General features: G+C 51.2%; 1 protein-coding gene across 1 annotated transcript in view; it reads left to right on the forward strand.

Annotated features, from left to right (window-relative positions):
• The first annotated feature begins 11,424 nt into the window (after positions 1-11,424).
• Positions 11,425-27,387, forward strand: part of LOC123372384 (myogenesis-regulating glycosidase-like) — a 32,737-nt gene continuing 16,774 nt past the window's right edge. The window contains exon 1 of the mRNA XM_045020444.1: positions 11,425-11,536. The gene's annotated coding sequence lies outside the window, so the exon portion shown is untranslated. The remainder of the gene's footprint in view (positions 11,537-27,387) is intronic.

Raw genomic sequence — 27,387 nt, forward strand, 5'->3', positions numbered from 1 at the left:
TGCGTAGGGTGTATTCCCAGCTCTGCCACCGCCCTGCTAGCTGACCTTGGGCAAGTCACGTTGCTGCTCTGTGCCTCGGTTTCCCTATATGTAAGACAGGGATAATGGTCCCTCCTCAGTAGATCTCAAAACACTTTAAGTGCTGTTATCATTATTGTGGGTGCCCCCCTTGGGACCCCCCACACACACACACTAGATTGAACTGCCATGAGGACCCATGGCACGAAGTGCAGGCTGCTTGATGATAATGTGGGGGTCCCTGGGGGAATCAGGCATTTCCCCCCTTTATCGCAGGCTTTGCAGGGACTCATCACAGATCGCCTCCCACACTGGATGAACAGGAAAATCCCATCCACTGTGTCCCTAACTCCCTTTCGCCACCCACACAGCAATCCAGATACAGTCCCATTCCCCACATACCTCCAACTGGTTGCCCCACCACCTCCACCAGCAGCCCCAGGCTGGTGCAGAATAGGGGAAGGTGCTTTTTTGGGCATTGCAGCTGGGAGCCATCCAATTAAGTGGCTCTGACAAAGGCCCCAGGGTTGCCTGAGTCATCCTTGGCTAAACCAACCTTAACTCTGCCCCCAGAACCCCTGCCTACATCCTGCTTCTTCATACCTCACAGCCACACAGCACATAAGGACTGATGCCCCTTCCTCTGCATGAAAGACCCTTACTCCAAGCCCACTGTGAGTTAGGGTGGTATTAATTCCACTGAACTGAGACACGCAGCCGGGGGAGCGACTTTTCCAGGAAGACAATGAATGGCACTCAGGAGTCCTGACCCCCAGCCCAGCATTCAGATCAACCTGCTGTCAGGGATGAGTAATTAAAAGGGGTTGGCTAATATACCTGCTTATTAAGCGCTTGATTCAGCCAGGGGCTGAGCACCCTCATCAGCCAGTGGAGTTGGGGGAAGAACGTGGAGACCTCTCAGCATAAGGTCCTTAAAGGAACATGAAAACATTACAGGAAAGCGCAAGGCCCAGCCGGTATTTTTATGGGCAGAGAGCACATCTCTCCTGGGGTTCCAGGCAGCAGGGGCGGGAATGAATGTGGGGGAACTGGCTAAGCTGGGGCTTTAGCACTGACACGCGTCTCACTGGCCAAATGCTCTTTTGTGCCCCTGAATGGGACCTCCACAGAGGGAACGTTGTGATGAAGTGAGAGGAGCAGAGGTGAAAGTAAGCCGGTACGGGCCGGTATGGCGTACCGGCAACAGCCAGTACCCCGTGCTGGACCGCATCGACTTCCACGGGGGGATTGAAAGGGCTCTGGGCTGCCTGCAGCTGCGGGCAGCCCAGAGCCCTTTGAATCCCGGCCGCAGCTCTGGCGGCAGGGCTGGGGCCGGAATTTAAAGGGCTCGGGGCTCCCCTCAGCGGCAGGAGCTCTGGGCCCTTTAAATCCCTGCCCCAGCCCCGCAAAGCTCGAGGTTCCCCCTGGCGGCCAGAGCCCCGGCCCTTTAATTTGCCCCGGAGCCCCGGGGGGCTCCCAGCCACCTCTGCAGCTGGGAGCCCCTGGTTGATTTAAAGGCTCTGTGTCTCCCAGCCACAGCTGGTTCCCAGGGCCTTTAAATCTTGAGAGGCCCCGCCTCTTCTGGGTGAGGCCATGCCCCCTCAGGACTCCTGCAGTACCGGTAAGTCCTGTAAGTGACTTTCACCCCTGGAGAGGAGCCAGCCCTTCTTGGGCTTCTGCTCCTGGGAGGTCGTGTGGAGGGCAGCCAGTGGAGTCTAAATACACTCAGCCCCTCGCATCGGGCAGAAGCCAAAGGAGAAGCAAACATGGCCGCACTCCCTCCATGCCGTGCAGGATCATAACCAAGGCCCACACTAGCCTTCATTATAGGGCCACACGAGGCGTCTCTCCCAGCCCCTCTGATGCACTCCCAAGGGCGGGGATTCAGAAGAGCTCTACCATGCTGTCTTTTAAAGGTACATTCAGAGCCAGGGCGAGGCATAAGCAGACTAAGCAATTGCGTAGGGCCCTGGGCAGCTAAAGGGGGACCCCTATTTGCTTTTTGTTATGTGTTGGGGGGCAAAATTTTCCTGCTTAGGGCCCCCAGTGGGCTAGCCCCAGCACTGGGTACAGAGCCACCAGTTAGGGGGTTTGGAACGTACCAGAGTGGATCTGAAGATCTCCAGTGTTTGCTAATTAGACGTGGGTGGCACAGGCGGGGGTTGCTGAGCAGCAGCTGATACAAAGACAATCAGAGCATTTTTACATTAGAGTTCTGAAGCCGTGATCAGTGATAATGGAAATACCACTTCACAGACAAAGGAGGGAACAGTGAATTGCCTGGAGAATATGAATTTTGACCTGATCATGGTACAGTATGTTCCCCACAGTGGGTTTACCAGCCCAGGCATCTGAAGTGCTGTCTTTATCCACAGAACAGGTACAGCACACGGAACTTCAGAGCAAGCTTCTAACCCAGGGGTAGGCAACCTATGGGACGCGTGCCGAAGGCAGCACGCGAGCTGATTTTCAGTGGCACTCACACTGCCCGGGTCCTGGCCACCGGTCCGCAGGGCTCTGCATTTTAATTTAATTTTAAATGAAGCTTCTTAAACATTTTTAAAACCTTATTTACTTTACATACAACAATAGTTTAGTTATATATTATAGACTTATAGAAACAGACCTTCTAAAAATGTTAAAATGTATTACTGGCATGCAAAACCTTAAATTAGAGTGAATAAATGAAGACTCGGCACATCACGTCTGAAAGGCTGCCGACCCCTGATTTAACCCCTACCCATCCCACTGTCCATGCTGCCAGGGTCAGTCCTGATGGCTCATGTAGGGAGGAAAGATTGCCCAGTGGTTAAAGTGAAAGCCTGCAACTTGGGAGATCTGAATTCAGTCCCTTGCTCTGACACAAACTGCCCGCGTTATGTTGGGCAAGTCACTTACGCCCAGATTTTTAAAGGTGTTTTGCCATTGCTCCATTTAGTGTTGCAAGGTCTGAGTGACTTAGGCTAAGGCCCATTTTCAGAAGTGACTTAGGCTCCTGATTGCTTAAGTCGCTTTTGGAAATGGGATTTAGCTGCCTAAAGGCCTCGCAGTGCTGAGCAGTGCAATGCCTAAAATTTAAAATCTGGGCCTTTGTCTCTTGGGCCTCAGTTCCCCATAAATGGGGATCCTGTACCTCAGAGGGGTGTTGTAAGGAAACTTGGAGGTGCAAGCAGATTCTTCTCTGTTGCAGTAAAAGAGTCACTGGCTCCCTTTGCGTAGGCTGCTGCTCACCTGGGATGCACCTGCTCTGTAATAAACCCACTGCACGGTCCGGGGCTGTCAGCCTGGCACCTTTTGCAAGTAAAAGTCTCTGGGGCAGGCTGTTAAAGAACCTGCCAGGGGCACAGCACTTTAACGCAGCCAGAAATAGACGTGATAATGATAACGGCCCAACAGACAATAAACACGTTCATCACTTACAGTCAGGGCTGTTTATAACTCACTCGCCTGTGCCAAGTTAGCCTCTGAGAACTGAACAACTGCACTGGACTAAGGAAAAAAGCTATTCGTTCTAAGCCAAGCTCTGGAGGCCAAGGTGCAGCAGGGAATGCTTTGGTGTTATTAAACAACTAAAATAGTAGCTACTGGAAACCTTCCCCGATCCTTTAACCAGAGAGCACCATGCAGCAGGGCAACGTAAATCACATAGGAACACGACAATACACATATGCAGTGCCTAGTGAGGCAGTAGAGAGCAGGAAGTATTTTGCAGCCTTTCCTGTGACAGTCCCAAGGCAAAATCTGCTTCAGAAATTTTTCTGAGAGAGTGGATCTGAGGGGCCTGCTGATCTACATCTCCCAGAATGCACCTGTCTATCATGCTCTTCATTAAGGGCCTAAACTGAAGGCTATGGGAGTCTTTTGGCAGAGTCCAGTGGGCTTTGGGTTTGGCCCTAGAAGCTCTCACGCCAACAGGTTCTTGATTCCAGCTTGATTCTGTAAATAACTTGCCTCATTCATCCCTCCCCTCAGACCCACGATTGACTCCCTTCCGCTTCTGTCTCGTGTCTTGCCGTCCTTACTGCAATTCAAGGATTTGGGGAACGGTGAATCATGAAGATGAGCCTGAACCCTTCCCGCGTCGTTAAGCACCACGCAGGGCCCAAACAAGGCCCCTCCGACCTGGTATCTTGGGCAGCTTGTTACATGTCCTCTGTGTTGTTCATTCCCCCACGTTTTCCCTCTCTGAGGACAGTGGGATGGAGCGATTCTTTCAGTCGTCCCCGTCGGTGTGTTGCTCCAGCAGCCCAATGAAACCCCTGCCAAGGCAGACGCTCTGGCTTCAGTCTTACCACATCCCAGGTACTTCCATGTTCTCTTCTGGGTAACTTTAGAGTAGGGTAACCAGATGTCCCGATTTTATAGGGACAGTCCCAATTTTTGGGTCTTTTTCTTATATAGGCTCCTATTACCCCGCCACCCTCTGTCCCGATTTTTCACATTTGCTCTCTGGTCACCCTACTTTACAGATTTGCTGCACTCGCTGATGAATCTCGGCGTTTGTTTTCACTTCATTCCACTCGCCAGCTCGTGTTTTCCCGAGGCGTTTGCTTTTGAAGGCGTTCAGGCATCTGTCTGTACCAGGGGCCAGCCTGCCACAGAGCCAGTCTCCTGGCAACCTGATGAGCGCAGCTGGCCCTGATGGAAGTTGTCTGATTGACTGCGCTACCTGACTGGCAGGCGGAAACTTACGCTCAGTAGCAGCCGCAGTCCCGTGGCTGCTTAACGGGCTCCTTGCCGGCAGCTGCACTTGGTACTGTCCCTGTCCCCGCTGTCTCTAGTCCTGCTGCAGTCCCTGTCCTAGCTGGACCTGTTCCTGCCCCAGCACCCGGCTCCTCCTGCCTTCTGACCCCCGGCTCTGACCCTCAGCTACACCTCCTGATCACGACACCGGCTGGGGGGAGGGGTTAGCTCCCTTTGATGGACACCCAGCCAGCCAGTTAGCTATAAAGTCTCTCTTGGTGGCTGTTCTCTACTTGCTTTACCTGTAAAGGGTTAAAAAGTCTCCCTGCATAGGTAAAAGGAAGGGAGTGGGCACCTCACCAGAAGAGCCAATGGGAAGGCTAAAACTTTTAAAAATGGGGAGAAAACTTCCCCTTTGTGTCTGTTGTTCTCTGGAGAGCAGAGACACACAGCAGCAATGTGTAAGCAGCTTTAAAACTAGGTATGAAAAAGCATCAAATCATACCTCAAACCTACTCATCTAAAACCCCAAATAGGTAAGTAAATCAGGGAATGTCTAGAACAGTGGTCCCCAACGTGGTGCCATGGCGCCCGCCGCCGGGGCATTTATGTGCGCCCGCCTAGGGCCCAGCAGGGGACCTGCCGGGGACGGAGAACTCTGAGGCTGCAGGCGCTGGTGATCTCGGTCCCCGGCAGGTACGAGGCCCACCTAGTGCCCAGCAGAGAAGAGAATCTGGGGCCCCGCGCCTGCTGACGACAGAGTACTCCAGGGCTGCGGGCGCCGGTGTTCTCTGTCCTCGCGGCTTTTCTCCGGCTTCTCTCTTCTCTCTGGATTCATATATTATGTTATATTAATTTTTTTTTGTATTATTTAATGTACAAATACAAAATAAGCCTTGAAAAATTGTTGGCGCCCGCCACACTCTTCTGAAAACATGAATGTGCTACTGGTCACAAAAAGGTTGGGGACCACTGGTCTAGAAAGATGCGATTAGGGTTATTTCTTTTATTTCTTATTGGCTTGTGGACTTCTCTGTGCTAACCCCAAATGCTTTTGTTTTGCTTGTAACCTTTAAGCTAAACCTCAAGAGACCTAGCTTGATGCTTAATTTTTGTAAGTGGGTTTTTTAAATCTAGCAAAAGCCTAAGTTCCAGATGTATTTTCTTTCTTTTTGTTTTTAATAAAATTTTCCATTTTTTAAGAACAGGATTGGATTTTTGGTTTCCTAAGAGGTTTGTGCATGTGTTGTTTAATTAGCTGGTGGCAACAGCTGATTTCCTTTGTTTTTCTTTCTCAGCTCTTCCCTGGAGGAGCGGGGAAAAGGCTTGAGGGTACCCCACAGGAAGGAATTCCCAAGTGTGCCTTTCTGGTTTCAAAGGGGTTTTTTTGCATTTGGGTGGTGGCAGCATCTACCCATCCAAGGTCAGAGAGAAGCTGTAACCCTGGGAGTTTAATACAAGCCTGGAGTGGCCAGTATTAATTTTTAGAATCCTTGCAGGCCCCCACCTTCTGCACTCAAAGTGCCAGAGTGGGAAATCAGCCTTGACACCACCCCATCTGGATTCAGCTCCAACTGGTAGGCCTGACTGTTGCTCCAACCATTAGGCCGAGACTGTCAGTCACTGACAGTACCTTTGGTGGATTTCCGGCTTTCACATTTAAAGACGCATTCACTTGCGATGAAGAGTCACCTGACATAGTTGAAAGCGATTTGTGCGTGTGCAGTTTATAGGAATAGAGCGGTATCCCTTGAGCAGACTAGTGGTGCTCACAGTGTGCTATGATTTAGAAGCCATCAGAAACCACCAAGGAGCCGGCGTATGTATGTTCCCAGGCCTTGGATGTTTTGGTTATTTGGAATGCAACCATGTTGGTGTAGTTTCTCCATCCTGGACTTGTTGCATAAACAGCAAAAAACAAAGCAGCATTGTAGCTTTTGTGCCTTATAGCTTGCCCTGGGCTGGGCGAAGGGCAGAGCTATATCTGTTTCCGCAGGGCCTCTACATCCCAGCATAACAGAGGTGCATCTCTGCTCAGTGGTAAACAATTTCGCTACATTTGGTGCTGTGGGGCAGCCCACAGACCTGACTACAGGTCAGATTTCCATCTGCTGTGCTGCGGCCTCTGCTCCCTGCCTGTGAAGCTGGAGAATATCCTATAAAGATGTTTATTCATTGTGGGTTTTCAGGGCCAGACTCCTGGCAACATCCTAGTGTTAATGCCCGGCAGGCTAGATTTCTAATGGCCACTGGCAGCAGGCTCCTTCTGCATCTCCATCATGCTGTGTCCTATTGGACACCCTGTGTGAGCTACACGGGCTGTTAGCACTCAGGCAGCGTGTATGAGTGTGTGTTTACCTGGGGAGCAGGACACCATCCTCCAGGACCAGCTCAGGGGGACCAGGGATGCGACTCTGCTGTGAAGCAGCGAGGACAGTGAGTGTGTATCAGCGACCCTGGGAGCTCTGTCCCCGCCACACCCACCTTCTGGCCTGCTCCCACTGACGTCAACGTGAACAGAATCACAGCTTTTGGCAAAGGGTCTGATCCTGAAGGTGCTGAAAGACCTTCATGCTCACTGAAGGCAAGATGAATCCTGGCAGCATCAGGCCCTCAGACAGTCAGGTCTTCAGAGGACAGACTGGGTCTTGTTACCATGCACACCTTTAGCACTACAGTCAGAACTAGTAACAACTTCCCTTGGGTGTGACCCACAGGCTGATCCTGCTAGGTGCCCAGCACCAGCAATGCCCACATGTTTTAATGGGAGTTGCAGGTGCTCTGCACCTCTCCAGATCAGGCGCCTAATCTGCATATGTGTAATTTGCATCAATTTAAATAAACTCACAACTATCAAAATTGCTTGTACAATGACGGTTCCTATTGGCCACGAAGCTCTCAGTCCTCGCCCGGGTTCCACACTTCATTAGGCAGCCACCAGCCAGGAAAACAGTCCTCCCTGGGGTGACCTGGACTGGGCCGGCTCCAGGCACCAGCGGAGCAAGCACGTGCCTGGGGTGGCACACGCTAAGGGGCGGCATTCCATCCATTCTTGGGGAAGCTTTTTTTTTTTTTTTTTGCTTGGGGCGGCTCTGGACTGGACCTGGATATTTGTTTGCGTTACTGTATCACCTAGGAGCCCCGGGCATGGACCAGACCCCCATTGTGCCAGGCCCCAAAGAGCTTTCAATTTAAGACAGGAGACAACAGAGGGATCCAGACAGACAGACGGGGGAGAACAGGCAAAGAATGAGACAATAGAGTCAGCACAACAGGCAGTGGTCTCAGCATTTCCTTCTGTCTCCAGGAATAGCTGGGCAGCAATTGATTGCTGATTGAACTTACCGGTCATTTACAAAACCCACAGCTGCCACTGATCAGCTTTGCCTACTCCAAGGTCAAATACAGGGAGGCTGTGGCAGAGCCAGAATTTGACTATACAGTGCTTTAACCACAGATTAGCCATCCTGTGATCACCACAGATTTGTTGCACACTCAGCTGCCCACTTCCCGTTGGGAAATCAATATTTCCATTTATAGGAACGACTGATGCCTGCAAAATGTTACAGCAAACTCCGTGCGCGCATGTTAATGTATTCAACAAGCTGTTCTCTTACAAATTCTCTTTACGAACGCAAATAGGAACCCCTGCTCCACTGGGTCGCATGGACAGTCCAGGAACCCTGTAGGGAAGAAATATTTTTAATAGCGGTCACACAATGTGTTGCCCACACGGAAAATGGATTTAGCTATTGTGGAACTGGAACCTTGTATGAGAGGCAGCGTGGTCCAGTGGAGAGGGCAGCGTGAAGCCTGTAATTGACACAAGAGTATTTTCAGGAGAGTGTATCAAAAAGATATTTGTTCAAACATTTGTGCCACCACCCTCCCTACGTTAAAGTCCCTCCTTCACTGCTTTGCAATGTTCAGGGAATGAACCGGTCCAATCTCTGGGCCAGATCCTCAGCTGACATAAATCAACATAGTTTCACAGAAGTCAATGGGCCAGGTGGTCTAAATTGGTGTCGCTGCTTTGGGATCATTGGGCCGGATCTTCAGCTGGTATAAATTGGCATAGCTCAACTGGAGTCATTGGGCCAGATCCTCAGCTAGCTTAAAGCATCCCAGCGCCACTGACTTCGCGCCATTGACTCTGACACTGATTGGCTAAAGATCTGACCCATTTTAACGATCTCGTGTATTCCCTCCTCAGGGTCCCACTGCATCCTGCCTCCTCTGTTTCTGGCTGGCAGACTGTAAGATTTTTAGAGTAGGGACTGTCTTTATTTTTGTATCATGGCCCCCGTCCCATGAAGACCAATGCCCGCGCTTGCCTTTATGCACTGTACGGTTAATTCCATTGATCAGTGAGACTGTGCATGTGTCTTTGCAGGACTGGATCCGTGTACAGCACCGGGCACTCTGTTGGTACTCCAATAATAAATCATACAACACACGCCCAGTCGTTCTTAAAGCTTTCCAGCTGATAAGGTCCCTGTGGGCAGACCCCTGAACCTCCATGAAACCCCCCACCACACACACACTGGGTCAGTCTGTGTGGCTCAGGTGTTTTCCTGGGATTTGCCATATTTCCTATCCTTGGTGCAGGGAATACTGCAAATACCAGGGTGACATTATCTAAGCCAAAACTGGAGACTGCTGCGTTGTATAGGTGAGGCACCTACATGTCCCATGCTATTGGTGCAGAGCTCTGCCCATGAATCGCATTGTGGGTACATCCCGCGCAGCTAGCTGTGAAAAAGGCACCAGTTCCATAGTGTTTCAAACGTGTTTTCAATGCAGGAAGCCTGTTGGTTTGGCTTGTCCAGGATCTGTGCACTGGCAGCCGCATTGGGATTATCTGGCACATAAGTGGAAGTCAGGAGGGCGTTACTGTATCACCTGGAGCTCCATTTACTCACTTGTCAGCGGCTCACACCGCTGCAGAACGGCCTTGTGGAGTGTACAGAGATATATAACAGGAGGCGGCCCTGTTAGTGAAATTGGGTCTTCAGTCACTCCAGCGTATTTATACCGGGTCTGTTCCCAGTCCTGTTGCTGCCCTGCCTTTCCATCTAGGTCAACTGGTTACACGGGGTAATGTTTAACTCAAGCTGTCTGAGTGATTTGCACCTTTTCACCACTTCCCGAGGCTAGGGAGCAACCTCCCCTGCCTTCCTTCCTCCTTTATTCCTCCCTTCCGGACTCCTCATCCCTATTGGATCTGGTCCTCGGGAAACAGACTGGCAGAGACATCAGTGGCTGAAGGCTGCGTGTCTGTCTACAGATGTGCTGACCAGGGCCACTTCTAAGCATGCTTGGTTGGGGTGGTGCCTCCAAGCTACGTGTCCCTCTATCTGCACACAAGAACACTCAACTGGAAGATAGAACCAATGGAGCCCAAGCTTAAATGTGCCTTAATTTCAACACAGGGCAACACGGAGCTACAGACCCAGGCCTAGGGCACTAGGTCCTGGAGTCCTGGGATTACTTCAGAATCTCAGCTTTCCTGGGGGAGGGGGGAAAACAGTTTCCAGCCCTAATGAGTGGGAGGAAATACTCAAAAATGTGATCTGGCTGTTACTCATGCTGGGGTCTATAGAGCATCTGGAACAATGGCTCTGAGGCAGGGGAGCGTAACAGACACAGTGAAGGCTGCTGAAGTTTACAGGGAGTCAGACAGATCACCCTCAGAGGGGTGAATTGCCCCATTCATCTCTATGGGCTGATCTCGCCAGCACCCACGGCTCTGGAGACCCTGCCAACCCCACCCCAACAGGTGACTCCGAGGCAAAAAGTACAGCAGCCCCCCTGGTCAAGCAGAGGCACCTGGGCTGCGGGAGAAAGTGCTGGGAGGGTCCTTGCTGCCATTTCTGGAGGGGAGAAAGGGATCCCATTGGCACTGCTGCAGCTCTTTGGGAGAAAAGGGGGGTGGGGGGTCCATGCCACCCTCCTGTGAGCTGGGCAGAGGGGCCTCATATCACGGCCATAAAATGTCCAGGGCCCAGAACAGGCGTCATCTGGCCTTGCCTGCAAATTCACTTCCCACACTCCGCTCCGCGGTGACCTCATCCTGTGGCTTTTCCACTTCCTCAGCCCGACCCCGTAAAAGACTCACAACCACCTAGGCCTTTAGCCGCTACTAGAACGGCGACCGTGTGCGCCCCACCCTACCCCCTGCAGCAATGGCGGCGGCCTTCTGCTTCCAAAACGCCTCCTGCGTGAGCTACAGGAGAACCTCCCTTCGCTGTGAGCAGTAGAGGGCTTATGACACACAGCTGAGCAAGCTCTGCCGCCCTCCTACACAACGGCCCAGTGCACCCCCACTGCCCAGCGCTATAATCAGTTTGCCCTGGGGATTATTTCACTTGCTGGGACCCCCGGGCTGCCTGATAAGCCTGGCTTGGGGCAGCTTCACTCCTCAGTGGCCAGCCTCCCAAGGGGGGAGAGGATGGGGGGGGACTCCGCCCTGCAGGGAAGGCTCCTGCCCCAGCCCCAGGGCGCTGGGCTGGCTGAGAGGCTCCGGCTCTGGGACATGGCAGCAGGGGACCGTGCCCAGCCCCGAGCACAGCGCACGCCGCAGCCCGGCCGCTTCCCAGGGCGCAGGACCAAGCGCCCCAAGGCGCACCGCCCTCCCCGGCTCCCCCCGCCCGGCCCCTCCACTCCGGGCCTGCAAACTACATCTCCCAGCATCCCGCTGGCCCCACAGTGCCTCCCCCGCCCCCCACACACACCTGAAGAGCCAATGAGGAGCCCAGGAGCGCAGCCCCAAATGCCAGGCGGCGCTTCCTGCCCCAGTGACACCGGGGCGCGTTGGGGACGGTGCTGCGCCGCGGTGAGTTTCTGGGCGCGGGGGGTTGGAGGTGGGATCCAGGGCGCTCGCCTCTCCTAGGTCCCCTCCCTTGGCCAGAGGGGGCTGGGGAAAGGGGGACCCCCCCATCCACATGAACAAGCGTCCCCCCCCCCTCTCCCCGTGTGGGGGCCACCTGCCCGGCCACTGCTGGACCAGGCTGCGAGCCCCATCCCCGGCTGGGACGAGCCGCCTGTCGCCCCGCGCTGCCGCTTGCGGAGAGCCAGGCTGCAGCAGCGCAAGGACTCATCAGCCAGGGGGCTGTGCCATCTCCCCTCTGCGGGATCTGCCCCCCCTGCCCCTCCATTTCCAGTGGGGCTAGGGGACACTTCTCGGGGGCTTGTTATTGCTTGCTCAGATCGAGGCGCCCTGTCTCGCTGCGTGCGTCGGAGACCTCAGCCAGCAGCCGCCTCCCCTCCAGAAATCATTGCAAAACAGACTGAATCCTGCCATTGCCCTGTCGGACTCGGGCGGGGAGTTCTGGTTTACGCTCCCTGTGCATTGTCAGCACCCTGCGGGCTGACAGGCGGCTCCTCGGAGTTTTCTGGCTCGACCCCCGCGCACTAGAAGAAACTGTTGGTTCTTTGGTTAATAGATAACGCACTTTACTTCTTCACGGACGGGCTTTGGAGTCTGTGCCTGGGGAGTGAAGGGAGATTGGCTCCTTCACAACAGTGTTTTTTAAATAGTGAATCAGAAAAATCATATGGAAAACGGTGCTTAGCAGGGTTGAGCCCTGAAATAACGTAAACTCTGGAGCTGGATTGGAGTTTACAGCTCAAACTTAATAGGCTGAGTTAAAAGATCCTGATGTGTGGGGACAATGGGATCTATAAACTAATTTAGTAACATTATTAATGGGGGGAGAGCACTCATGTCATATGTCTTTTATGCAGGACTCTAGAATTAACAGCTTTTGGGCTCAGGGTTCTTTGTCTGGACCGGTGCCTTGCGAGTTTAATTACTGTAATAACTTTTGATGAGTGGGATAGATACGCTACAGGGAAACCTCTAATCCCTCAAGCCAAGCTGCCTCTTCCAGATGTACCCTGTACCTCGCTTGTTACTAACCAGCTGTCATTTTAGGACTATAATTACCAAATAAGTGGCTATAAAACACACACATCAGCTGAAGGGTGGAAGGAGAGCAGAAACCCAGTTCACTGTCCTGCAATATACTTAATCTGGAGTTGAGAGAGTTAGCGGGATCTAGTTTGTTACTAGCTTTGCAATATTAGGGAACCCTTAATGGACCATTGAAAATACTAATGCCCGTGAGTTGCACTTGGATACCACAGAGATGGGAGCATATCTGGATAGTTGTGAGGTTCCCGTACGAAATAGCATGTATGTGTGAATTTGAGGCGGGGGAGTTGAGTCTGCAATCTTGGTGTATAATCCTTCTGTTAAATGCTGGAGCTGTGCTAATTTTCCATGCAACTATGACTGATAACTAATCTGCTTTGGACCATAAACTCCTGAGGTCAGGGAATGTGCCCCCGCCTGTTTAGGCAGAGCAGTGTGGCCTCGCAGCACTATATACACATGTTTTGCAATGGCAACATTAGCTGGCAATGTGATTATGCAACAGTGAATGTTTGGCCTAAGAGTATCTCGCTTGTAGCTAATCACCTTGTCAGCAGGTGTAAGTGCTCCCTGGAGCTATGGAAGCTGGTGCTCTTTATGAGTCACAAGAGGTTTTTTTTTTCCCCTTCCAATTTATTCTTCAGTTTTAAGGCTGCCTTTTTGTGCCATCTCGGCTCACAACCCAGCTCACAAGCCAGGGGGCAGGTAGATGCCAACCCAGGTCTTTAGATGGGTGGGAATAAGGGGACGGTATTCCTCATATCCACCCCAACTCCTTTATATGAGCAAGCTGCAGACCTGCCTGCGGAACTCTTTGGTGTCCCAGTGGGGATTTTAGCGAGTCCTCAGCATCTCGACGAAGCGGTGATGCTGTGGCCATCAGGCCTTAAGCCAGTGCCCTGCCTTGCTCTTTGGGTGCGATTCATCATTCTTTGAAGCTAGAACCTTCCTGGACTTCTTGGAGACTCAGCTGCAAGAGAGCAAGACAGCAGAATTCAATGTGGAAGACTCTGCTTAGGAACCCTGAACCAGATGCAGCATCACCCCACCACCACCACCCCTCAGTATTCATGGGGGGCTTGGGTTTCAGAATTGCTCAGCAGGCAGGATGCTGAGCTCTCTGGAAAACCAGGCTACTTATTAGGTGCTGAAATGGGAGTTCTGCTCTCCTTACGTTCTGGTACCAGCTCTGGGAGCTGAGAACCTTCTGAACAATCTCTTCTGACAGTGACGCCTAATGGAGAGCACAGCACTTCAGTGCAAATGAGACACCCCTGGGAGAGAACGTGGCGCAAGACCCTTGGGAACCTCGGCTCCATGGTCAGAAGTGGGCTGGCTGGGGAGATGAGATGGGAGCATTGCCAAGCTTTGTGGGTGAGGGGGTTAGGTAGGGCTGCCTCCCTCTGAAGATCAAGAATTCAGTGGAGATGGGCAAGAGCAAAGACCAGCTGGAGTGCTGGGGAAAAGAAGCTGTTGGTGAGTGGGATGGGAGAGACGGTCTTGGTGGCCCTGGTCCCCCTATAGCCGTAAGTCACTGCTGTTTTACACAGGGCTAACTTCACCTACCATCAAAATGCAGCCACCTCTGAGGTGAAGTGTGGGATCTGCATAATGGTGCACAGCAACAATAAAAAAGCAGCTGACAACAGGAAAGTGAAGGATGATCCTAGAGCCAATGAAAACTACAGGGAGGATTTAGGGAGCCAGACTGTCATTACCCAAGCTGGAATTTGACCAGCACTCAAGAGTCCTTACACCTTACCTTGTGGCAAAGGTTACGGGTTCTTTAAGGAGCCTATAGGGTCGGGCTCTCTGAAACACAGCACCCCAAACGCCAGACTGGTGCACTGGGGGCAGGACTTGCCTTGAGGAAAAGATGCTCCCAATTGAGTCACCAGCGCCATTCTTTGCAGTGCCTCTTTGTTGCTTTGGTGGTGTCCCATCCAATCCCTCACTTGGCTTGCTCCCAGGCTAGCTGGCGATGTGGCATCTGACAGCTCCAGCTGACATGGCTGTTGCTGAAGACGTTTGAAGTAAAAACCAGGCGCTGGCGTTTCCTGGACAGGACTCTAGCCGCATTGTTTCACGGTAAGTAACCAAGCTCCTTAGCCCAAGCATGTCTGAAGTGCAGCTCGGACAGGTTCTCAGTGTCCGAGCCTGCAGCTAGCTGTGGTCCCTTGACCAGTTAGAATGCCGGTGATGCTGCTTCCTTCTACACCAACGCCCAGAGCTCCAAGGGCAAGAACGAGCCATCCCCTAGTCCTGGGCGACAGCTGTGCCTGCTGGAGAAAGGCTGGCCTGGAAGTTTGGGGTCTTTCCCTAACCTTTGTGCCAGGCTCCTATTAGAACTGGCAACGCCAGGCCTGCGGGACTGGGAACATCGGAAGTTGAGGAACCAGTTTGGAAGAGCTGTAGGGCAAAACTCTCCCGTCTCCAAAGCAGAACTGGGCTGGGATGAGCCAGGGGATGCTATGCCAGGAGGGGTTATGCCTAGGGAAGGCACTAATGAGCATGCTGGGAAGCTGCTTCATCCCCAGAAAAACCATGCCCTCATCCTGCTTCCCCCACTCCTGCCCAGTACAGCTCCCATACTGTTATGCAGTGGTGGGGCCGTAGGTACATCCCTGGCCAGACACGCCCCTCCAGAAGCGTTGGCTGGACCGTATCCTGCAGCTCAGCTGTAGCTACTGCCTGTGCGATGCCCCTGGAGAAGGGGAGAGGGAAGGGCTGCTTGCTCCACCTAGTACAGGCCTGGCCGTAACTTGCCCCTAAGGCCATGTCTCACCTAGCAAAGTCTTGCCAATATAGCTACACCGGTATACAGTGCAGAGCAACAATAAAAATCTGGTATACTGATACCAGCAAACCTTCCCAGTGGAGACACCGCTTATACTGGCAAATGTGCTTTTGCTGGCATGGCTTATCCTGGTTCCCTGAGTGAAATAAGCTATCTTTTTTGCCAGTATAACTGCCGCTACACTAGGACTTTTGCCGGAATAGGGGGTGTGACTTTTTGGCAACACTTCTATCAGCCATTACTATCCTGGCAAGCTTCCAGTGTAACCCTGGCATCAGTGTCAAAGATTTATCTAGGACGATCGTTCTCGAGAACATGTGGTGCCCGATTTGATGGCAAATTGGCAATAACGAAAGAGGCCATTATGAGGCAATGGGAGGAGATTGCAATCGTTTGGTAGTGGTTTTTTGCCCTTTGGCAGAAGCCTAAAGCAGTGGTTCTCAGACTTCTTTACTGGTGACTCCTTTCACACAGCAAGCCTCTGAGTGCGACCCCCCTTATAAATTACAAACACTTTTTATATATTTAACACCATTATAAATGCTGGAGGCAAAGCAGGGTTGGGATGGAGGCTGTCAGCTCGCGACCCCCCCATGTAGTAACCTTGTGACCCCCTGAGGGGTCCCGAACCCCTGGCTTAAAGGGACACAGTCAGGGCCTTATAAAACCTGATCATCAATAGAAATGCTTCTGTTGAGAGTCTTAATGAATAAATAAAGGTATATGTGGAGGCAGGGGGGGGAATAACATTTCCCTGCGTTATCTGCAGTTCCCTGCTAAGGGAAACGCACTAGCAATTGGCCTAAAATAGGTAAACGTGACTATTTACACCAGATTTTTGTACTTCGCTCATTCTGGGTCAATGGCAGTACTGCCAACCTCAGGCATTCAAAAATTATGCGATTTGCTTCAATATTCTTATTACACTTAAAAAGTCGTCATAATTTAGGCTGTTTTACTTTCAGGTTTGAGCCTCTCGGAGTCCTGTTTTCAAGTTTTGCTCCGCAGTCAGGAGGGCTAGAACTAACTAGGTCAGTGAAATCTGAAGTTCTCCAATAGCATCCCTGCGGGAGGTAGGGGTGTAAGAAAAACCATGAGACGCCTGATAAAATGCTGGGAGTTGGCAACAACGCTGCCCATGGCATTTATTGGAGAAAAGCATAATCTGTCTTTGAAATCAGTTTTAATAACTCTGAGTGCTGTTAGGAACTCAAATAAGGAAGTCCTATATTATTTATACATTTACACCTGGCAGTTTCCCTTCAAGTTCTGCCGTTGCAGAGTTGACTCCTTACATAACTGATCAAGTGTCTGCGCATGACTGTAATGTAAAAGGACATCCCAAACTGGTTCAAATCATATAATAGCCTGTATAGAGGTGCGAGATTAGACTATAAAGTTCACATTCGTTCCTATGATATGGGTGGACTTTTTTGTGGTTGTATGGAGAGAACTCTGCAGAGTTTCAATATGGAGTCTGTCTGTGCAGAATTATTAGAGTGCCAGCAGAGACATGGAAGGAAAGGGCGTGTGGATGGGCCTCTGTAGGACATGGCTGCTGGCTTCCGTGTCTTTATTTAGCACTGAGTATGTTGTCCCTGTTTAGTAACTGGTTGACACCGTGGCAAGTGCTTATTTCCCATACACCCAAAGCTGCCACGAGCTCCTTATTGCCAACCTCTAGAGCTCAAAAAATCAGGCTCCCAAAATCGTAAATTTTTTTAAAAACACTTCTCTTGAGTTGCCTTCTGATTTTTGAGCCTTTGGGGGCTTCCCCCCCCCCTCATATTTTTCCTCCAAACCCAGGAGAGCTAGATTTGTTTGTGGTGGTGGTGGTTTTTTTAATGAAAGCTGAGATTCTCACATAACCACATGACTGCAGGAGCTGGGGCTTTACCAAAAACACCCAATACCGCAAGAGCTGGCAACGCAAACTGCCATTTAGAGTCTCATTCTGTCCAGGAAAGGAGAAGAGAATAAATCAAGTCTTCGTGGAAGTGCTTGAGCCGTGTGACCTTCCGGAACATGCTGTGTCAGCTTTGCCTTGCAAAATGGCAGCGTGTCTCCAAGCAGCTGTCTGTCTGAAGAAACTTAAAGGTGCAGTACCCTGAAAATAAGCTAATGTCACAATAGGCCGATGCAAAGGAACCTGTCTCTCCTCTCTTCCCCATACGTGTTCTCTGCTGGTACTGGTATCTGCTATAGGCTTGCTTGGGATTCTGCCAGTACATAGCAGTTGAGCACACCCGCTTAATCGGTGATCAGAAAGATGAGACGCTGCCCAGCCCTGTGAAGTGGAATCTTAGCCAGGCTTATTTTTAAACTGGTTTAAAATATGCAGACATGGAAATGTGGAGACAGGGTCACCACTAGGCCCAGCAACTTATAGGGAGGTTTTTAAAGGGCGGGTACCAAGCTGCGTGGCTCATGCTACAGTTCCATGGGGAGAGTGAGATGTTGCCAGGACCCTTGTGGCCAAAATAGCAGGTGGAAGCGGCTAGCGCAGCCTGGATCCAGGTACTGCTGTGCAAGGGAGTTCAGCATGCATGCGGGAGGCAAGGTGAGGCTTTGCCAGAAAGGCTGGGGCAATCTGTATGGGGCTGTGGGCTCGGGGGCCTCTGGTATGAAAGCACCATCTGGAAAGGAGGCGTTTCTGTAGAATGCACGAAGCAGCCGCTACTTGGCTGTCACCCGGAAACCAGCATAACCACATTAGAACCACTCTCACCAGAAAATTGCTGACTCCCCTGCGGCTGCACATAGGTGCAACCGCACTGACTGTGAGGAGGGAGTGCCTGCCTCCTGCGCCTGCTTCCTGGGAGATGCCAACAGGTGCTCCATTGGCAGAAGGAGCCATGACTTCTTCCTCCACTCCAGCAGCTGGGCATTGTGGAAAGCTGGCTTCTAAGGCACCAAGCCACCAATGAGCTAATTTGTCTGGCTTGGTGACTTTGGCAGCTGTAGGACCTGGGAGGGAGATACCACTGCACGTAAGAGAGAGATTCTGGAGGGTCCTGGACCTCCGGTACTGGACCCTTCTCCCCCACAACGTTCCTACTGGATAGGGCATCTTGGTCAGCTGATAAACCAGGGTGCGACTATAACCTGGTGCGAATATAATCAGGATTGTTGCAGGTAACTTGGAGAGGCTCTGTGCTGATCAGTCTGTGAAGTTATACTAGACGGTGCTTGTGGAAAATCAAAAATTCCAAGCGTGATTCACTAGCTTGGTCCAAACGATTACGTCTCCCTCTAGTGCAGGGGTCGGCAACCTTTCAGAAGTGCTGTGCCGAGTCTTCATTTATTCACTCTAATTTAAGGTTTCGTGTGCCAGTCATACTTTTAAACATTTTTAGAAGGTCTCTTTCTATAAGTCTATAATATATAACTAAACTATTGTTGTATGTAAAGGAAATAAGGTTTTTAAAATGTTTAAGAAGCTCCATTTAAAATTAAATTAAAATGCAGAGCCCCCGGGACCGGTGGCCAGGACCCGGGCAGTGTGAGTGCCACTGAAAATCAGCTCACGTGCCGCTTTTGGCACACGTGCCATAGGTTGCCTACCCCTGATCTAGTGACTGGCCCCAGTTTGATAGTTATTCACAGTTAACGAGCTACTACTTTACCTCAAGTGGTCGTGGCTCTTAGCTTTGAGGCCGAGGTCCTCCCGTCGTCCCTGCTAACCAGCGTGACCCTAGCAGAGCTGAGCACGTGTAATAAAAAGGTAATAATTGGAGATATACCAATCTCCTAGAACTGGAAGGGACCTTGAAAGGTCATCTAGTCCAGCCCCCTGCCTTCACTAGCAGGACCAATTTTTGCCCCAGATCCCTAAGTGGCCTCCTCAAGGATTGAACTCACAACCCTGGGTTTAGCAGGCCAATGCTCAAACCACTGAGCTATTCCTCCCTCCCCCAATTGAGAAGATTGGAATAATAGCTTACCGACTTAGGGTCCTCTTGCAAATCTTCAGCTCCCAGGCGACATTTCTCGTGCATCAAATGCAGCACATTATCTCATCGGTTAAGGTGAAATTCACAAGGCTTACGTTTTGAATTCTTAAGTGGTGCAGACTTTTTGGGGCTGGTCCTCTGCACTGGGATCGTTTAATCTGAATTAACTGGCATGAGCTTTTACTGCTTCAAACTTCTGGACTTTTAAGAGCTGGCAGTAAATTCTGTGGCGTTCACTTGCTGATTTGTTGTTGAAGCTTTGTGTAGCTTAAGTGAAACTATTGCTACATAGTCCTGGGATGGAATTCTTGTTTGCCTCACTGATATGTTGTGTAAAAAAAAGTTTTTTATGTACAGAAGAGATCTCTGTCTCCTGAGCAGTTTAGACCTGATTTATCCTACCTTGCTGATAAAGACAAATTGCGTGTTTGAAATTTCCCTTTAAAATGACCTAATTACAAAACTACTGTGAAGCTAGTGCTGCTGTTGTGGTTATTCTGGTTCCTATTAATCAAAGGACTATCAGATTTTCTGTCCTGTGGAAAAAGATCTTGAGATTTCTGAATTATTTTTTGTCCCAAGTATGGATGAAAAGCCAAAACTTTTCACAAAACAAAATTAGCAAAACTTGATTTCAGTTTGAGCAAACCGTTTTTGTTTGAATAAATTCAAGATGTTTCATTTTGATTTCAACCCATCTTTAAAAAATTGTATAAGTACCTTTGAAACAAAACTCAAATCTTTGTCTGAAAAGGGAAAAATGAGATGTTGACACTTTAAAAAAAAAAATTTGAAAAAAGTTTCACATGAAATTTTATCAGATAGAATTTTGCAAAATACGTTGGCATTTTCCAAAGAAAACGATTCTGATTAAAACTTTTCCAACGAGCTCTAGGTAGCTCCCACTTCAGGCAGAAGAAATCTAGTCCAGGTCTTATCTGTGACCAGTAGATAGAAAGTGTTGGCTAAGGCTGAGATCAGACAAATGTAAAGCACATCTTTGATCTGTGACAGAAATACATCAGTCAGGAAGGCTTTGTGTAGGTTTTCCTGTGTGTTTGTTTTGTTTTGATCCAGTCAGAAATAAATGGGTGCTTTGCTACTGTTGGAGACTAAACTAAACTTTCTGGTAGTATCAAAGAAAACTGTGACGGCACATAAACTGTGTCCCAGTAGACAGTATCTGACTTGTTTGCAAAAGTCTGTTCTTGTTTTCTTCCGTGCACATAGCAGTGCTATACTGGGTCTAAATGGCTCTTTCGAGAATAAGGAAATTACTTCTGGGAAGATTATGTTCTTTTTAAATCTTCCAAGAGAGAGGGGGCACATGGTGTTCAAGACTTTTTAGTAGGTCACAGGTAGAGGGTAAATGGCAGTTGTTTTGCTGTTTGTGGCATTCCAAAATAACGTTAGAAGCACCTGCTGTTGGATGCAAAGGCCAGAATTCTCAAAAATAGGAGGCTAACTCCAAGCTTCCAGATAGGCGGCCTACCTGGTGGGAGCTACTGGGCACTCGGCACGCTTAGAAAATCGGGATATGAGTATCTCCGTTCAAGGAACTAGACAAAAGGTTACAAATGCCGGGACGCAGAGAGACTCTTGCAACGTTAAAACACGTGTTCGCCAAAACATATAACTGTTTGTATGGGTGGGCTCCGCAAAAGCCCTCAGCGTTGGTCTGACTCTGCTCCCAGTGATGTTGATGGTAAGGCAGAGCTCCATATGCTTGGCCACTTTCATAGTGCCAGCTATGTAGATTTCAGACTCCTCCTCCAGAGGTAATGTAAGTTTTTGGCCTAACAAACACTGCCGCCGTCGGGTTTGTCTGGCCAAATCTCCCTGCATTGCATTAGGCACTTTCCCTTCGGAGTGCTACTCCATGTGTGCTATAAGTTTGTTTTGCAGGTGCCCACATCTGGTGACAGCAAATTTAGTGTGAAGGTCATTTGGAAAATGCTGTGTAAATGCTTATGACAAATGTCTTCACCCCGGCTACCACTATTGTCCTCTCCAGTAGGTTAGAAGTGAACGGAAATATAAAGCAAGTCACCCAGATCTGTGCTATTTTGAAAACCAGGCAAGACTGAGTTTAAACTCATCCCACCTCTTCCCCCAAAAACGTCCTGATCACCAGACACACTGTGTAAAGCACATGAGCTCTCGGGCTTTGGTAGTTACATTCATGCTCTATTGCCTTCATTTGTTGCTAGTATCCCAAGGATCTATTAACATGAGAGCTGGGTTAATATCATAAACCCACGTGGATCAACCAAGGGTTCTGGTGGAGTCTCTGTCACTGACCATTTTTAAATCAACGCTGGATGTTTTTTCTAAAAGATCTGCCCTACGAAGTATTTTGGGGAAGGTCTATGGTCTGTGTTATACAGGAGGTCGGAATAGGTGATCACAATGTCCCGTCTGGCCTTGGAATCTATGGAATCCATGCCTAAAGCCTGCAGAGAGAATTACCTCTTGCATCTGCCTTGAGTGTAAAGTTTTCTTCTCTGCTTATCTCTATTCATCTTATTGTTACCACCTTCCCCCTCAGTGACTGGCCAGCACCACACTTGGGTTAAGGGTTTGTGTGTGTGGATGGTGTGGCAGATATGGCAATATCCTGGATAAACCTTACTCAATTAAGTTTAAGTATCTTAGGAGTTTATTGTATTTAAAAATGCAAATGTTTATATGTTACCGGGGGATTGTATGTAATTTATTTAAGGGGAAGACAGGACTAAGGTAAACCCTGGAAAGTGTAATGAGCTTCAAAGGACTCTTAAAATAACAAGCCAGACAAGACTGAACTTTCAGTTGAGTGGTTGTCCTAGGAAAAGGAGAATGCAAATTACCCACTGTGAAACTCTGTACCTCAGAATGGCACCCAGTAACCCCCCATATTCATCATGTCTATATTGTGATAGTTCATACAAAGTATGTCATGTGAGAGATCCTATGAAAGGTCATGATCTGCTGAAACCCATTGTTCTGTCAAAATATGTATATCATTAGTGCGTATGAAGTTGAGATTTTGCTGTATGGTTGTTCCTGAAATATGCTGTAAGTTTCCTAGTTACATACAAAAGACCCTACCCAGGAGGATGCTCCATGACTATTCATCAGCAGGGGGGTTATAATCAAGGGATTTACAATTCAACGACAGCTGCCCGAGTCCACCCAACGAGGGTTTACTTGATCACTGTAACTCAGCAAAGTTCACCGGGACACATCCGGGCAAGTGTCTCTCAGGAACATGGACTGAGGGTATAAAATAAGGAACAGTTGCAGCATGTCTTTGCCTTTCTCCTCCCCCACCTACGCTGGAAGCAACTGGAATGCCAAGAAGATGAAGGTCATCTGAGGAGACTGGCCCAGGCTTAAGGGGAAACCTGTGTATTAAGAACTGTTTTAAGAACAGTTCACCGGCCACAGGCCTTGTTGGAGTGATCTTTGGTATGCTCATTATCATATCCTTTTTAATGAGTTTTCTCAGTAACGCTTTCACTTTAAGAATAAATGTACTTGCTTAGAAAGAGCTGTGTGGTAACTTATAACTTGTTCTCTCACGAGGAGAAAAGTACGGCAGGCCTGCTTAGGCAATCTGATTGCGTGGGGAACTCACGGTGCAGACAAGGAACTGTGCAGCCTAGAAATACCATGATTGATATATGCAGGTCTCCACGTAAGAGAGGTGAGAGCTGGGGAGCCAGAAGCCTGCGAGTGGGTGTCCTAGCTGGACCCTGAAGGGGGAATACAGGTGCAGTTACCCTGAATTGTGACAGATGGAACTAGAGTTAACTCTGTAGTGAAGACAGGTCATAGTTAAGACATTTTAGTCTCGGGTATTTTTAATAAAAGTCGTGGACAGGTAGGGGTGAAAGTGAGCCGGTACTAGCCTGTATGCAGCCCACGTTAAAGTGCTGCCACGGCAGCGGCCAGAGCCCCAGGCCTTTTTAAATCACCGCCAGAGCCCCGGGCAGCGGGAGCCAGGCAGCGTGGATGGGTTGGCTGCGGGAGGCTGACCCCCCAGCCCCGTCCCTTCAGCCCAAGGGCCCGCCCTTTCCAGGGGCCAGAGACGGCCCCCATACCCATAGGCACCGACTCCATGGGTGCTCCGGGACTTGGAGCACCCATGGGGAAAAACTGGTGGGTGCAGAGCACCCACTGGCAGCTGCCTCCCCCGTTCCGCCCGCCCCAGCTCACCTCTGCCTCCATTCCGCCTCTTCCCCTGAGCGGGCCGCCGCGTCCTGATTCTCCCCCCTCCCTCCCAGCACTTGCGCCGCAAAACAGCTGTTTCGCGCGGCACGCCTGGGAGGGAGGGGGGAGGCGGAGGAACGCAGCACACTTGGGGAAGAGGTGGGGCTGGGGCGGGGATTTTGGGAGGGATCCAGTAGGGGCTGGGGGGGGTCAGGGCAGGACTGGGGGGGCCTGAGCACCCACCTGTACCCATACCGGTAAGAATTTATTACTTTCACCCCTGTGGACAAGTCACTGGCAGTAAACAAAAATTCATGGCCCATGACCTGTCCATGACTTTTACAATATGTCCCTAACTAAAACTTGGGTCAGGGGGCCGCAGGTGCTCTGGGGGAGGGTGGTCCGGGGACACCACGGGTGCTGGGGGTATGGCCCAGGGGAGCCAGGCAGCTCTGCCACGTGGCCCAGGACCAGCTGGTGCTGGGGCAGGGTGGGGGCGGGCAGCGGCACAAGCCCCAGGGCCCCTGCTGGTGCTGGGGGGAGAGGGGGCTGGCAGGTTCCCTACCTGGCTCTGACTGGCAAGTCTCCCTAGGGGGAGGGGCGACCAGGGGAGGCTCCGCGTGCTGCTCATGCCACAAACCCCGGCTCCGCAGCTCCCATTGGCTGGGAATCACAGCCAATAGGAGCTTTGGGGGCGGCGTCTGCAGATGTGGGCAAGCCCCTTGGCCCCTCCGCCTAGGAGCTGCAAGGACATGCCGGTGAGAGCCCCCCACTGATGTAAGCGCCGCTCCTGCACCCCAACATCCTGCCCCAGCCCTGAGCACCCTTCCAAACCCAAACTGCTGCTGGCCCAGGGGCTACAGAAGTCACGGAAAGTCACGGAATCCGTGACTTCCGTGACAGACACACAGCCTTAGTCATAATTTGTGGGAGGCTTATGAGACAGTGTAAAGTCATTGGATTTGGATAAAAAGACACACACACACACACACACACACACACACGGCTTTAGGCCAATTCCCCTGAATCGGGCCCCTCCCCTGAGAGGGCCCCGTGCCCAAGAGCCGGTGCGCTGTACCGGGCTGGCCTGGCTTCCCCAGGGGGCAATTTAAAGGGCCTGGGGCTCCCAGCAGGGGCTGGAGCCCAGGCCCTTTTAATTGCCACCGGAGCCCCACTGCTGGAGCCCTGGGGTAGGGCTGCGGGGCTCTGGGGGCTATTTAAAAAGTCCGGGGCTCCCATTGCTTCTACTGCCCCCGCCCTTTAAATAGCCACTGGAGCCCTGCCGCTTCCCCAGGGCTCCTGCGGCTATTTACAGGGCCGGGGCGGTGGAAGCAGGGGAGCCCAGGGCTGCTGCTGCTACCCCGGTGTGGGAGGGAGGAGGAGGGGGCACTCACCATGCAAGGTGGGCTGCACCCCCTGCCCTGCCTGCAGCCAGCTCCTGTTGCACCCCCTGCCCTGCCTGCACCAGCCCCGCACCCCCTGCCCTGCCTGCACCAGCCCCTGCCTGCAGCCAGCCCTGCACCCTCTGCCCGCAGCCAGCCCGTCTCCAGCCAGCCCCGCACTCCCTGCCCTGTCTCCAACCAGCCCATCTCCAGCCAGCCCCTGCCGCATCCCCTGCCCTTCCCGCACCAGCCCTGCACCCCCTGCCCTGTCTCCAGCCAACCCCTGCCGCACCCCCCTGCGGCCCTGCCTGAAGCCAGCCAGCCCACCCCACACACCCCTGTCTCCAGCCAGCCCCGCTTCCCTTGCCCTGCCTGCAGCCAGATCCTACCTCCAGTCAGCCCCTGCCCTGCCCTGCAGTTCCCAGGGCAATAACCCTGCACACCTGCTTCAATGAGGGGGGCAGGGAGCAGCTGGGACCCACACATGTGCACACCCTAGGGTGACCAGACAGCAAGTGTGAAAAATCAGGATGGGGTGGGAGGTAATAGGATCCTATATAAGAAAAAGACCCCAAAATTGGGACTTTCCCTATAAAATCGGGACATTTGGTCACCCTCGCACACCCCAGGGAGTGGCGGGGACCCACACATGTGAAACAGAGCTCATTTCTAGTTCAGGCTCATCTTTTTAAAAAAGAACTTTAGGTAGGGTTAACATACATCTGTATTTTCCCGGACATGTCAGGCTAAATTTTAAAAATTCCTCCTGGGAAAATGAAAGGCCCTTTTTTTTTTTTTTACTTTTTTTACTTTTTTTTTTTTTTAAGTCATCCCTGCCAGGGCCCCGCTGAAAATGTTCAAATTGGGCCCCGCACTTCCTAAAGCCAGCCCTGCGCGCGCGCGCGCACACACACACACACACCCCAGGGCGGGAGGATAGTTGTTTCTGCTGATGAGTGCTAGTGACCCACCCAACCAAAAGCTTTTTCCAATGGGCAAAAGCCCACCTATGCTGCTCCGGCTCATGGCTCTGCTCCAGCCAGTTATGTTCTATTCAGCAGCAGCCAAGTGAGGGTTATTATAATCTCATTTGGAGGCATGGAAATGCCAAGATCCTAGCGGCTTCTACTTGGCCGCCAGCTTGCTTGGCTCAGCCAGGAGGTGTAGGACTAGAAAGCGCAAAGCAAGAACAGGAGAGGGAGAAGAGAGGGCAAGAGACCCTTGGAAGGCAGCACAAGACGCAACAGACAAGAGGCCCCATAGAAACAGAGCAGCCAGCTGTTTACGTGCCTAATGGTCAAGCGTCTGCCTATATATTTCCCTCCCTCCCTGAGTCCCTCCGTCTCTGTGCAAATCTCCTCTGAGAAGATCTTTCTGTGACCATGAAAGCTAATCAAAATGTTTTCCAGCAAAGAGGCATTTGGGTGGGTGGGGTTGGTTTTTTTTTTGTTTTGTTTTTGTTTTGGGGGTTTTTTTTAATTTTAATTTTTGTAATTAACAAAATTGGGAGTTTTCACAAGATTTCAGTTTTTGTTAAAACATTTTCTGAAGAAACTCAAAAGGGGTGAGTTTGTTTAGTTTTCGTCAGAAAAATCCAACGTTCCCCATCTCTCTTCACCCCCTGGGGGGTGGGGCCATGTCAAGTCAGAGAATGTTCTTTGCTTCCCTGACCCGGGAATAACGTTTTTCAACTGAAAACGTTAGAAAAGACGCATTTATTTTTTGGAAGTTACTTGCGGAATATACTTTCCCCTCTCCACCAGCTCTACTGGATAAATGGTGTTTGGAATGATTTCTGGAGAGGTAAAGAATTAGTGTGCAGTACAAAGCACCCCCACCCGCTTCATGCTTACCTACAGAACTGTGTTTCTATTACTGTTTCCCTCAACAGCTTCTCCCATGCACTGATTCTCTCCTAACCTGCCCCTTATGGGTGGCGTGTTTAAGAGGCCAGGGAAGGCTAAGCCTCCCCCAAAAAAGGCCGGCCATGCAGGGGGGAAAGGCTGCGGATGTGGTGCCGGTCCCCCCGCCAGAGGCATCCTGGCCCACCGCTGCCTTTGGAGCACCGGATGGGAAGCTCCATAGAAGTGGAGCCGGGGGCCACCGATGCCCGGACCATGGCGTCGCCTGCACTTTGCTCCGCCCCTTCCCCCGAGGCCCCGCCTCTCTCCACCTCTTCCCCTGAGGCCTCTCCCCACCCACCTGCGCTCTGCCCTGCCCCGCCCCTGCTCAGCCTTCCCCCCCACCCAAGGCCCCGCCACTCGCTCCTCTCTGCCTCCCTCACCTGCCCCGTGGCTTGATAAAGGCAGGGAAAAGTGATGGGGCCGTGGCCCCATGGCAGCCCCCCTGTCCCAGGAAGGAAGTGGAGAGGAACAAGCAGTGGGAGGGGAGCCTCGGAGGAGGGGGCAGAGAAGGGGTGGGGTG

Source organism: Mauremys mutica, chromosome 6, assembly GCF_020497125.1.
Source record: "Mauremys mutica isolate MM-2020 ecotype Southern chromosome 6, ASM2049712v1, whole genome shotgun sequence".
Taxonomy (NCBI): Eukaryota; Metazoa; Chordata; order Testudines; family Geoemydidae; genus Mauremys; species Mauremys mutica.